At 42.0% G+C, this 14553-nt stretch overlaps 1 long non-coding RNA gene across 1 annotated transcript in view; it reads left to right on the plus strand.

The window, feature by feature from the left end:
* The window catches only part of LOC311597595, a 20112-nt gene extending 5815 nt beyond the window's left edge, over positions 1 to 14297 (plus strand). The window contains exons 2-3 of the long non-coding RNA XR_014779275.1: positions 3348 to 3449; positions 14220 to 14297. This is a non-coding gene — a long non-coding RNA (uncharacterized lncRNA). The remainder of the gene's footprint in view (positions 1 to 3347; positions 3450 to 14219) is intronic.
* The last annotated feature ends 256 nt before the right edge of the window (positions 14298 to 14553 follow it).

A 14553-nucleotide genomic window follows, 5' to 3' on the forward strand; every position in this document is an offset into this window, starting at 1 on the left:
CTGGCTAGGTAGAACTCTTAGTTGGATGCTCTGGGGGGCAAGCCTCATTCCTTGGCTTGCTCAGGTTGGCGGATTCACTTTCTTCAAGTTGACAGTTGACAGCTTCCTTCCTCACCATGCAGTGTCTTCACTCCCAACTTATGGCTTCTTCCTCTTCTAGGCAAGCACAGCGTGATCTCCTTGCTCTTTCTAGTGCCTAATTCTTCTTCCATCTGGAGAGCTCATGTCGTCAGACTGGGTCTTCAGGCGTAATGCAGGTGTCCCACTCCTTGTTCTATGGTCTACAACAGGGAGTCTGCAAAGTTTCCTTTGGTGTACAGTAGACATTCACAGGGTCTGACAGTTAGGAAGTCAAACCCTTTGGGAGTGGACATTCGGTCTCTCATACCTGCATCTTTTGGGAATATACATGTGGGCCCCTTGAAAACTGAAAACAAAATGCAGATGGGAGGTTCAAGGGAAGAAACATATTAGAGGCAACCATACAGTTGCTGTAGATAGATGCACCAATTTCATATGAGATTGGATGCTTCCAACTATGATTTTGTTAATATTATGGCATCAATTCTAAGAACATCTACCCATTCATTTCTTTTTGCAGTATTTATTAAGTGCTTCCTATGTGTGACATTATCCCAAATTCTAAGAATATATGCATATAGAGCAGTCAGAAATCCATTTCCTCATGAAGCCACAGCCTAGCACTTGGAAACACAAAATAAATATATGAATTAATAGCAAATAGAAATTATTATGAAGGTGAGTAAAGTAGGGGAACAGAAAGAGATGTTCTGATGGACATTGTGTGCATGCATATATGTATGTGTGTGTGTGTGTGTGCCCATGTGTGAGCAGTCAGAAGACAATTTGTGTGAGAGAGTTGTTGGGGATTCAACTCAAGTTCTTAAGTTGGCAGCAAAGTGAACAACTTCACCATTCCTAAGTTGCATCTCCGGGAAAGTGACTTGTCAGACCTTGAAAGAGAGTTAGTGTAGAAGTTACTTGTAACTATAGAAGCTGTCCACACATAGTCAGTTTCTTAGCCTTGAGTTTGCATGAGTTCCCAGTGGGAACACATTTAGGTGTGGAATAGAAAGAGCAGGGTATGACATCACTTGCTTGTAAATTGCAGCACTGAGGAGGCTGCGGAAAGCAGATTTCAAGTTGGGTCTGGATATATAGTTAGTTTGACACCAGCTTGGGCTGCATTGTGACATTCCTCACCCCTAAAATAGAAAAGAGTTGAAGAATGATTCTTGAGCAACTACACAGTTGGAGGTCAAGGAGAGAAGGCGGTGCCAGCCTGGGAAAGGAAAGGCGACCAGTACATCAAGGGGCAGCCAAGAGAGAAGGTCAAGTGAGTATGGCAGTACTTCTGAGTGGAGGACTTGTTTATCAATGCCAAATATTACTGATGGACTAATTAAGGTGAGAACACACAATTGATCCCTGGGTTCGATAATTCAAGGTCTTTAGTTTCTATGTCATTAGAACCACAGAAAACAGGAAGAGAAGATTTGAAGACAGCAGCAGTAGAGAACATCCAGGAATTCTGAAAGGAACAAACAAAGGAGGAAACATCTGGAAGGAAATGTGAGCACAGGGGAATGGGTGGTATCTCGGTGTGCTGGCGACAGTGACAAAGTAGAGAGGGAGAGGAGACACAGAGAAACAAGAGAAAGAACGGTCATTTCTTTCTGCAAGGTGCATGGAGGCTGCAGGATTGGCTGTTTTCCCTACTCACCCATTAACCCATTTTGGAATAGGGATCTTTCTTCTGTGACAGGCATGTATCAAGTGTTTGATTTTATAGGAGACTTGATTAAGAGCTTGCTTGAGTATCAGAAGAAATTTGGACTCTGTGGGTTATTAAAGTATTTCAACTGTTAAGGACTGTGGGGGACCTCTGAAGTGCATCTTGCATTAGAAGGTGGCTGTGAGCCTACGAGGACCACAGGTGGGAAGTTATGGTTTCAAAAGTGATAGGTTTGGGTGTCAAGTTGACAAGGAGGTGGAGTTATGATGTTTAATTTCAACTGTCACCTTGGCTGTATTTAGAATCACTATGGAAATCTGTGTGTGTGTGTGTGTGTGTGTGTCTAAGAGGGTCATTTAGATTAGTCTAATTGACATGTAAAGACCCACTATAAATGTAGGCAGTACCATTCCACTCTAGAGCCATGGACTGCATGTAAAGGAGAAAGGGAGCTGAGAACAGACATCTGCCATGACGGACGGTACCCTTCAAACCATGTGCCGAAATAAACCTTCCCTTTCTGAAGCCCCTTTATCCGGTCTTTTGTTGCAACAACGAGGCAAGTAACTAATGCGTCCTCTAGTCATTCTGCAAGAAAGAGGTTTCAAGAGATGGGAGCGGGGGTGGGGGGGGAGGTATATGCCAGGTGTCCTTTTGGAAGGTTTCTGAAAGCTTCCTGTAGGGATGTATTTCTGCTTATACCTCATTGGTACGAAATTATGTGATATCATTTAGCTACAAATAATGTGGAAAATTTATTTTGGATGGCATAGTTCCAGGTATGGGAGACTCCACACAGGGGGACTTCTGTACTGTTGGCCACTGCTACTGCACTTAACCATTTCATATTCTTACTTCTCCCCGATTCGGTGTTTCATGCCTTAGGATTTGATCATCAATCCTGTTCACTAACTGCCGAGTCCCAGAGACCAAGAGATAATTTACTGCCTTGTGCGCATAGTAAAATGAGAAAGAACTTTGGAGGCAGATAGCCTTGGTTTCAGATCTAGGCTTCATAACCTACTGGCTCAATAAATTTGAATAGGTGCTTAAATCCTCTGGCCTTCTGTTGTCTACTGAATGGTGAAATTAAACTCAGTTTACAAGGTTGTAGGGAATGAAACGAGATTATGTACACAACCATAAGTGACATGCACACATTCTCAGCACATCTGTGAGCCTCTTTTCCTAGGTGACCTAGCTGAAGGAGAGGTCCAACGAATCTTCAGACTGCCTTTGCCCCTCGTCCCCTCACCTGGCAAGGGTGGACATTCCCTGGCTATTAGCTACTGTACAATAGCCTTTCCTTTCCTAACACCATACAAGACATACATCTGTTGGGGTAAAGTCATCTCTTCCTCAGTGGGTAGCAGTTATGGTACTTGAGGGTGGCTGGAAACTTCTCCTGCCCCTTTATGACTCTAGGGAACAGCCTGATTTTTTGGAAGTCCACTCTCTCTCTTTCTTTCTCTCTCTCTCTCTCTCTCTCTCTCTCTCTGTGTGTGTATGTGTGTGATATTTTTATGTTCATCTAAGGATATAATGATTATTACAATAATTGATTAAGTAGTGGACTTACTGTGTCCCACAGAAACAACAATCCCACGGTGAGCATTTCTTGGGAGAAGCTGCACCTGACGCTGCTGTGAAGGAATGTGACGGACTGCTGGTCTACTGTGGCAGCTCTGACCAGGTGAGTATCAAGTTGATGTGGTCTAATGTGACAGCTAACATGAGCAATGAAGCTTTCTCGCCTGTCGTCATCAGGCGTGCCTCGTACTCTACCTTTTATCACGGAAACCCATTCCTGTTTGAAGGCTTAATTGTTCTCACGACAGAGAAGTGATGTCCCCACCAGGGCTGCCCTGCCTGTCTTTGCTTTGAGGGTTTTGTCCTAGGCTCTGGATCTGTACCGAGGCTTTTGTATTTTTGAACTTCCTATCATCTCTGTGGCTCAAAGCCCCTCACCTTGACTTGCTGTTCTAAGAGATCTGATCAAGAAGTAGAACGGCTCTAACTTGCTGCACAAAGAAGGAAGGAAAGAAGGAGGAAAGTTAGTCTTATTTTGTTGTGTACTGGCTTCTTGCTATGGGTCGAGCTTCTGGAAGTATTCCGGGTCGAGGTTAAAAGCATGGGTTTGAATCTCAGCCCAGGCACTTATTAGCATTGTGACCTTGGACAAATCACTTAACCTCTTCAAGTATGCTTTTAATTGGAAAAATAAAGAAAGAAAATGCTGGGCCTTATACCACAGACCTACAAACCTCACTGCTGGGGAGATTAAGGCAGAAGGACCACAAGCTCAAGGTTTGGTTGGCCTCTGAAGGCACCAACACATAAATATGGCACACATACGTACATATAGGCAAACCATTCATTAACAGAAAAACAAAACAAATCTTTAAAATTATCATTGATATAGAGTAATATTTATGATATTTATTAGTAACTTTTGCTTGTTGGCCTTTTTCTTTATTTCCATGTAAAAATGTGTTTTACTTTACCTGACTTTTATAGTTTTAAACAGTCTATGTGATTCTATTGCTCCCCTTTTTTGTGGATCAATCATATTTTCTTTAAAATTTTATTTTACTGCTCTATTGTTTGCAACTGACATTATAACTACTCCACTCCCACTTCCAAATAAAAATAAACCTCAGTTTGAACAAGGCTATTATAGTAACAATTAATGCCATTTATTTCATATACATACATGTGCTATAATCAACTATATTGTTGTTGTTATTATTATTTTCCACAAACATGCTAGATTAATTAAAATACGAAAAATACATTTTCATTTTCCCTTCATTTCTTGTTTCCCTGGTGTCTTTTCTTTTTTCAAGTAGATCCAAATTTCCAATCTATTTAATTTTTATTCTCTATGAAAAGTACCATCTTTTAACATTTATTATTGGCCAGATAAAATTCTTATCTAGAAGTTGTTCCCCTGTAGCTTTTTTTAAGATACTGTGTTGTCTCTGGTTTTCTGCAGATTGGTGACAACCTGCAGATAGAGATTTGGGCATTTATCTCTCTGTTGTGTTTGCTAAACTTCCTGGATCTGTGACTTTGTGTTTGACATTAATTGGAGGGTGGTGAGTTTTGGGTCATTTTGTTTCAATTCTTGTATCTGTTCTTTCTTTCTTTCTTCTGACATTTCTGTTATGTGGGTGTTACTCATATTATAGTTATCTGACCATTCTGGAATATTCTGTTTCATATTTTCCTTTCTTTTTTCTCTTTACTTTTCAATTGAAGGCATGCCTATTGGCATATTTGCAAGCTGAGACTCATTTCCCAGTGGTGTCCAGTTTAATAATAAGCCTTTCAAATGCACTTTTAACTTTTGTTACAAAGTCATTATCACTAACATTTCCTTTTTTTTTTTTTTTACTGTCTTAGAATTTTCACCTTTATGTTTACATTATCCATTTGCTATTATAGTTATTATAACACTCCCATTATAACTGATAGCATATCTATCATAATTTGTAAGGTATAGTTACTCCAACAATTTCAACATTCTTGCAATATGTAGCTCTAGATCTGACACTTGTTAAACCTCTTTACATTGTGTGGGCTTTTATCTCTTCTGATTTTGATAATATCCAATAATTTTTCTATGATCTCTGGACATGGTGATCTGGGTAAGCGAAACTGTGATTAGTAAGTCTTTTGGTGCTGGGGAGATTGCTCAGTGGGTAGAGCATTTGCTGCTTAAGGCATATAAACCTGGACATGGTCATCTATGTGTGTAGTCCCAGTGGTCCTACTGGGAGAGGAGACTGGAGAATCCTTAGAGACTCGCAGGTCAGCCAGCCTGGCAAATGCAACGAACAGCAGAAGCCCTGTCTCAAGCAAGGTGGAAGATGACCAACATCTGAGGTTTTCGTCTGACTTCTGAACGCACACCAAGAAACGTGTACACCTGACCACACACATGCACACATGCACACACTTACATTTTCACTCCTACATAAGCCTTCGGTATTGCGTATTAAGAAGTGGCAGAAAGGAAGCACGCTACAGACTGTGATGGTCTCACTCGGTCTTTCAGTGAGCCTCTTGCTTATGGACTATGAATCGCACAGGCTCAGACACTCCAGTTTCTCTCTCCTTAAATGATTCAGGAGTTCTGGGCTGGGACAGGGCTGGGTACTCCCATCTCCCCAGTCCAAGAGCTCTACTCAAACCCTAATAGGATAGGCCCTGGTGAAATAGCTTCTTTTGAGAGCAGGCCCCTGTAAGACAGAATGTTCTGGAACACTTCAAACTGACGGCTTTTTCACTCTCTGTGCCATTAATATGAGGAGTTGTAGTTTCCCTCTGATCTGCAGCTTGTCATTCTGGTTGGCTTCTTAGAGAAAAGTTCACTAAAGGCAGGGCCCTTTAGGAATGCACCCCTTTATCCTTGAAGCTTTATCTCTGAGACTTCACTTTCCTGGTCCCCTAAAAAACTGAACTGTACTCCTGGCTCTCCTCCCCCGTTACTGTTCCCAAGGAGGTTTCTGTTTGTGTGTGTCTGTTCTCCTCAATTGCAATTCTCTGAATTTGCTTGTCTTTCCGATTTTAAGGGCAGCTATTTGCCTCATGAGCTCACTTCTCTGATGAACCTCAGAATCATCAGTTTTTAAACCTTGTTCAGTTTTTTCCCCCCGTTGTTAATATTGAATGGTGGTTTCCAAGCCTTTCCATGTCAGGCCAGAAGCCCAAAGAACCCATTACTTATGTAATTCTCACCGCAACCCTTGGGATGAGTGCTGTTAGTGATTTTAAATAAGAAACTAGGCTTGTGGCTGGTAAAGGACCTGTTCAAGGTCATTTGCTTAGAAATGGAAGAAATGAGATCAAACTCATCTGGCATTCTCAAGGGTGCCACCACACCATCCTGCTCATACAGTGCACCCACCATCAGCTTCTGGTTGGTTTGATAAGATTTGCATTTGTGCATAATTTAAAGCCCTTTAGATTAAAGCTAAAGGTGTTTTGACTTGGTTTTATCAGTTAGCAGGTTGCCTGGGGAGATTCAGTCTTGGCCACTCAGTGAACTTTCACCTAGTTCCTTTTTGACCCATGACCTTTGCTATTCCTTAGGGAAAGGAAAGAGACTGGAGAGTAAGGTATGCTTGCCTTATTTGGTATTATCAGTGTAAACAAAATGATTTATAATGGCATAGCTCAAAATAAGAAACCACAATGCAGCTATTGGCACACACACAATTCTCATTAGTTTTGGCAAAGTGGAAAAAAAATGGACTTAGAGCCATAAGCTAGAGTTACAAATGAGTTGTGGCTTTGCCTTTGCCTGCAAACAAACCTCAATTTCCTCAAATAAGGAATAACCACTTTCTTAGATTTGTGTCATCATTCAACTAGATCTGTAGCCCAGTCAAGGGAACTCAGCATCCCCTAGATCCATCCCAGGCAACATTTACACATTTAAGGAAATCACTAGGCATAGTTATTCAGCCTACTACTGAGTTACAGAATGAAAGCAAGGCACTTGAGTGGATGTGGGGGGGGGGGAGGGGAAGGGCTGGGGGGGAGGGGGGTCTTGAGGGAGGGGGAGGGATTGTTCTGGTAAGCTTTTATGCTGACGGGACATGGTCAATGCCTTCTGCTGTTAAAGGATTAGTAAAGCTTAGTAAATCTGTGGTGGATAAAGGCAAAAACTGAAGTTGATGAGGGCAAGCAAGGCAAGGCCACAAAGAGCCTTGTATGTTAGACCAAGACATTTGAGTCTTTTATTAGCAAAACTCTCATCTCCCAAGAATGCAGCAGGCTGTTGGTATGGTCCAGTGGTGGTGGTGGTGGTGGGGAGGATAGTGAGGTCTTAATGATGGCAGAAACACAGGGATTCATCAGTCAGGGAAAGCTGTTGGTATCAGGGGACACAAACCCATTTCATATGTCCATAACCTCTGGCTTGCCCCACTTCTCTGGTTTAGACCATCTTTGTTGGATGGTGACTAAGCTTCTTGAAGTCCCCAGTTTTCCACTACCTAACAAATTTACAAAACTGCTATTGGGCTGAGTCTCTAAAACAAGGCTAGCCTTGTCTGCTTAGCTGTGAAAGACTCCCAGATAACTTCAGAATGCAGACGGACTTCTACCACTTAGATTATGATCCCTTCTTTGGTCTCACTCTTACATTCCACTTGGTCATTGTTCCCGGTGAAATCATATTACAGCGCAGTCAATTACTGAGCCGTAAATATCTCCTTTCTCAGAAGGCTTTAAACTTTTATAGAAGCCCAGGTCACAATTCCCAGCTCTTTTTCTCCTTTTGTGAGTATCTCATAGGTCCCCTGGCATTGTTGCTTGTCAGTTTGACCTCAGCCACACCATCCAATATGATTCAATAATTTTTAGTGTGAGAGTGAATGGTGGGTGAGACGCTAGGAGAGAGCTGTTGGTCCTCAATCTTTACTTTCCCTATTTATTTCTCCCCTGACCTCCAAACTCAGCTTGATGCTTGTATTATCCTTCCCTCTTGAGTAGGGGGTGGAGTCATGAGTAGGGTAGGGCATTGCTCCCATAATTTGGTAATGAAGCAGTTGATTCATGCGTGGCTAAGAGTGAGATAGGGAGCAGAAGGAGACACTCTGGAGGAAGATAGTTGCACACGGTTTGCAGAATGTGCTCCCAGACAGCAGCAGCAGCATAGATATTCGACATCTGGGAACTTTTTAGAAGTGCAAATTCTTGGGCCCCATCCCAGAACTACTGACTCAGAAATTTGTGCTTTAAACAGCCTTCCAGGTGATTCTGTTGTGCAACAACGTTGAGACCACTGACACTGACATTTCGTCATTCATTATACAAATAGTGGATAGTAGAAAAATCTGAATGAAGCCATCTTTTAAAAACAATTCAATGGCAAAGGATGTAAAGCCTCACATAAAGCTCCAGGCTGCTCACAATGTCCATAGGGCTGGGATGAGCCACCCTTAGGCCACCGCAGATCCCACTGACTTGAAGATGGAGATGCTCTGATATAAAGCATCAGGGCACTCTGGGATGAATCTGCCACTAATTATTATTCAATAAATAATAGTGGCTTGTATCAATAAACAGGGACCAAAGATCATATCCCTTGTTTGGGTCCTTGGGTTGCAATCCTTTTTTTCCCAGGACATCAGGGATAAACCTACCCTCACTAAAGAGAAGGGATAATTCCTTTCTAGTCAGGACACTTGTTCTGAATCAGCAGAAGTATGGTGCTCAGCGATCAGATGAGCAGTGCCTTGGCCTGAGAAAGAAACCACAGAGCAGAACAAAGCGCCCATCAAGAGCCAACCTCTGCCTCTCGTGCCTTCTTCAGCTTGGCAGGCGTGTCTAGTCTTCTGGGTGGACCCAGTGCTTCTGCTAGCCTCAGGTAAAATCTTTGACTGTCCCTTGAAGAAAAGCCCAGCACAGAAACGTCTGTATTCCTAATGGGATGTGGGCATTAAAGAGAAGACAACCAGCAGTGGTAGGGCAAGCATCGACAGATGGGTGATTTAAGGACTTTGTTAGGCAGTCAAGGCTGCCTACGTTCCGAGGGCACAAGGCACTTTCTCAGTCTGGTCAACCAGACCTCAGTCCTTCCTGTACCATGCACTATTATGCGGTTCTTGTTACCTCAGAAAGCTCAGATAATTAAAACAGTTTATGTTTGCCGTTTCCAAGAATCCCTCTTGCTATTTAAATGATTCATACACCCAGGGTGGAAAGAAGAAAATAGCCTCATTGTTGTTTGCTCTGTTCAAGCTCTCAAGTGCTCAGCTTATTATTCTGTTATCTGGTAAAAATGAGTTTATCTCTAATTCTCTAATCTTTTCCATGGGGAATTCTTATAGGATAATAAAAATTCCTTATTTAACCAGCAAAGAAACAGCTGCTCTTTTCATTGCTTCTCCCTTTGGGAGGAGGGTGGGAGATACCTGCTGTCATATGTTAATTTTCTTATGTCATGTAGTAGCAGACTTTAGGAGAATTAGACAGAAGAGACAGAAGAGGCTGGGGCGGCTTCCTCTTATTCCTCCACAAGAACAGGGCTCATGGGTGGCACAGAGCTCCATCTTAGCTCCATTACTCTTTGTTGTTATATATCCCTTGTTTTACCTGCCTCTGCTTACGTGCAGAGCAGTTCCACCACCACACGATCCTTAAGATGCCCTTCCATCACACCCACTTCCTCACTGTTCCTAAGTCCTGCAAACCACCCATCTCTTTCTTGTTTCTGTAGTTTTGACATTTCAAGAATGTTACCTGAAGGGACCAGTACAGTATGGGATGTCTCAGGATTGTCTTAAAAATCAGGATAATGCCCCTGGGATTCATCCAAGTGGTTACATGTACCGAGAATTTGATTAGCGTTTCATAGTAAGTAAGGGTAGGCCCCAGTTGACTTACCCAGTTACTTTTACTAAAGAGATCTGATTGTTTCCCAGTGTGGACTACAGGTTCTTGAGGGACGTGTGCATTCACAGGGAGGAACAGATGGAACAGCTTCTGGCTTGCATGGTAGACGTGTTTTTAATTCTGTAAGATCTCACCAAATTGCTTTCCAGAATGGTTTTGCCACTTTGCACTCTCACTACAGCGATGTACAAGTGATTCAATTGTTTCACACCCTCATATAACCTTGTGCTGACACTATTTTGTGTGTGTATATATATATGTAATATATATGTATGTCTGAAGTTGTATGTGTGTGTGTGTTGTGTGTGTGTGTGTGTGTGTGTGTGTGTGTGTGAGAGAGAGAGAGAGAGAGAGAGAGAGAGAGAGAGAGAGAGAGAGAGAGAGAGAGAGAGAGAGAGAGAGAGAGTGTGCATATACACATACATGTGAAGGTCAGAGGCTGGTGTTTAATGTCTTCCTCATTTTTTTGAGTCAGGGTGTTTCTGTGAATCTAGAACCCACTAAGTAGTAACAATTGATGGCCAAACAAACTACAGGGATCTTTCTGTCTTCGCCTCCCCAGTGCTGAGCTTACAGGGTGTACTGCTGGATGTGGTCTTTTATGTGGGTTCTGGGGATCAGTTCCATGCCCTCATGCCTGCATCACACGTGTCTTACTGACTAAGCCATCTCCCTAGCTCTATTTTTAAAAGTCACCCAACAACCATGTGCTGACAGCACTTTGTGGTTTTAATTGTTATTTTCCCAGAGACTAATGAATGGAGCTTCTTCAATGTATATATTTAATTTTTGAGATTATAATTTAATCATGATGTTTCTTCCTTCCACACCCCACCCCTCTTTCCTTTAAATTCATAACAAAAATTATTGAATATCTATCTATATATACACATATACTTCTAAATATAACTTGTTGAGTTTGTATAATGCTACTTGTATGTATGATTTCGGGGTTGACAATTTGGCATTGGAAAACCAATTGGCCTGCTCATCCTTGGTGAAGACCACCGCTCTGGCTCCCAGCTTTCCTTAGTTGCCTATAATTGTGTGTGTGTGTGTGTGTGTGTGTGTGTGTGTGTGTGTGTGTGTGTGTAGGGTTCAGGCCTTATGGGCGTTTTCCCATCCAGTTTGGAGTGTTCATTGGTGTCATTTTTGTTTGACTCACATTTGGACAGGCATGCTGATGAGACTTTATGGATGAAGCTTCTGATGTTGTTAGGAGTCACAGTCTCACAGCAAACTCCTGATCGTCTGGTCCTTAGAGTCTTTCCATCCCCCTCTTCCACAATGTTCCCTGAACCCCAGGTAAAGGAGTGTTTTGTAGATGTATCCGTCAGGACTGGGCTCCACAACACTGCATTTTGATTACTTGTGGGTTTCTGTAGTGATTTATATATTTACACATTTTCCAGTTATATTGCTTGTTCTGGATGTAATATTAAAAAACTTTTTTTGTGTGTGTGAGTTCTCTGCATATTCTAGATATGAGTCCTTTGTCAGATGTGTGATTTCTCGTACCTTTTTCTTTTAATGACAGGGTTCTTTGACTTTAAACTGAGCACATGATTATTTTACCAGGGCCTACTTTTCTTGCGATTAGGTGTGGTTATGTAGCAAGTTTAAGGCCAATGACAAGAGAGTGGAAACGATTAAGACAAAGCTGTAAAGTACCACTGAGGCTGCATGCTCTGAGTGTCTATCCTCAGCGTCTCCTGGGACAGGCACTGCAGCAGTCCAGCTTCAACCATGCAGATGAGGACAACGCCATAGGGTGTGGGAAAACTGCCAAGAGTCGAACAGCAAACATTTAGTGCTTATGGGTCTCATGACTTCTCTGGAAAGATTTCAACCCTGTCATTTTCCTATAGTAGCAGGCACGGACGATGTGCTAAGAAGAAGTAAGGTTGGGTGTGCAAATATAAAGCTATTTACAAAAGTGGTCTACTCAGGGAGTATAGTTCTCTGACCCCCTAAAACAAAGTCACCAACTGTCAGGAGCTGGATTCCAGAAGATTCTTCAATTTCCGTCTCATTCTCCTTCACTGAGCACATACTGTACAGAGATAATTTAACAGCAATTTACACACGCTTCTTGGCAGACAGAGCTTGAAGTGGTCCGACAGAGATATCCCAGGAAAGAGAAAGGGGCCTGCAGCCAAGTTTTAAAGACAACATTTTGAAAATGGGGTGAGGGTGAGAATGAAGAAGAGGGAGAAGAAACAGAAACACATGGGGCTTTAGTGTTATTATGTCTCTGAAGGTCCAGAAAAATCCGTGAAACGCTATATTTCAATTTTAGGATTGAAAGAAAATAACTAAAGTCTTTGAAAAATTGTTTAACTTCCTCAGGGGTGTAGCTAAATTTGAACTTTGTAAAGTATCCACTCCAATAATGGATTTTTTTTTTTCATGGTTCTCATTCAGAGACTGACCTGCGTCTCCACTCTTTGGAGCACAGCCAGTGGGTTTCTCCCTCGCTGCCAGGTAGCATCCATCAGCACAGCTGCCCCGGAAAGCTCAACACGCGCTTATTAAGCAGTTTCTTTCTGTCTGCTTAGAAACAAAACCGGGACCAGGGAAAGCTGGAGGGACAAGGGAAATGAACTGACCTTTAAAGGAACAAAGCTGTGGATGACGTGGCGCAGACATCTTTCTACTCTCCTGTGTTTTGTGGTGGCCAATCAGAAAAAAACCATTATATCCTTCTGTGTTCTAGGAGAAAACCTGTTTCCATCCTTTTTCATGACGCCCATGAGACTTGTGGAGATGCCCATTTGTCTGCTGCTACAGAACTGTCATTCCTGTTCCCCCTTTCTTAACAGAAATGAACATTCTCTCTGTTCAAGCAGCCTGAGCAGGGCCATCTCCTTCGTTCCCTCGGCGTTTCTGTCTTTAGTATGTTTGGTGCTGATTCAAGCAGGATTACCTTCACTTGAAAAAAAAAAAAAAAAAAGAAAGTCCTCCCGCGTGCTTGCTTCCCCTGGCTCGAAATTATGACTTTCTTTTCTTTAGTTATTATTGTTACATATTTATGCATCTTGTTACATATTTATGCCTAAATATAAAAATATACTGTGCTCAGTCCGTTCAGTGGCACTTGTGTGTATAAAATCTCAGGGTTGGTCCTGAGATTGGACGCCCAGTCAGGAGCTCCTCACCTTTGTGTCCTCCCGCGTTCCACGGAGGCAGTGAGACTTCTCAGAGTAATGTGTGGTCCCTACTGCACTTGGGTTTCAGGGAGCCAACGGTGGGCCCAATGCCTGGTTTTCTACTCTGCCTGGGCTCCTCCTGTCTGTTGGTGACAAAGGGAACATTCGACTTGACTTCTTTTTGAGTACACACTTGACATCTGGTTTTGTGGCCTGACATATCAATTTTCTCAGTAAGCAAGTTAATGTAAATGTAATAGTTGTGATATAAACAGCTATTTTCCTTGTTGGATGAAAGGTGACAAATAAGCAGACCTATTAGCCTTTTCAGGTTGTCTGTGTGTCCAGTTTGAAGTCAAAACAATTAAGAATTTGTGCCCACTGTGAAAAGATAGGATCTTTCATGCAGTGCCTACATAAATACAAATTTCTAGAAATTAAGGACTTCAACCTTAAATAGCTTCAATGTGGGAAACATACCACTGTGTTAGCCAGCTCAGAGTATTATATTGAGAGTTCAAGTAAGTCTTTGGCAAATAAGGCTAATTTTTTCTATAGGTTTACTGTCCAGATAGACTGGCATTATTTCTAATTAATGCTTTAGATCATTAAAAATATAAGTTTGTATTTAACCAAATTGAATCATTAGTCTGAAAACATTACTTTCTGAATAGGTTTTATTCTATGAGAGCTTGAAGGTAATTTTAAATAACTCAGAACCTGACACTGCTCCTAAGTTGAGCTAATTCAGAGATATCTCTTATAGGCTCGCAGCTTTTCTATGGAAGACGGAGTGCAGGGACATTTATGATTAATCATAATTTTAAGCTTGCCTATTACTCATTCTTCAGAGTGGCTGTACATTTTGAATGGGATAAAGAACATGTTCTTTTTTTTTTTTCCAGTTTGAAGCACACTGTGTTACTAGAGACGTGAGTTATTAGAGCTGCGTGGTTGTAGAAAGCTGGGAGCTCGGTGCTTGGTTCATCTGCAAAATGCTGACACATGACAGACAACCCTCAGTCATCTGGTTCCCAAATTTCTCTAAGGAATAAAAATTACTGTGGTTAAAAGTTACAATCGATATATGTGAATGAGCCTCCAGTAGGAGCAATATTGGCAGAGGAACAATGGTTTATGCAAAGTAGGCCTAGTGGGCTTTCCTTGATGAAAACAGAGAGCAGTTTTACCCTAAACTAAAATGCCTGCTTGCTGCAGAGTGAGGGGAGCAGAGGAGGA

The sequence above is a fragment of the Acomys minous genome (assembly GCF_964271855.1).
Source record: "Acomys minous genome assembly, chromosome: 1".
Lineage (NCBI taxonomy): Eukaryota > Metazoa > Chordata > Mammalia > Rodentia > Muridae > Acomys > Acomys minous.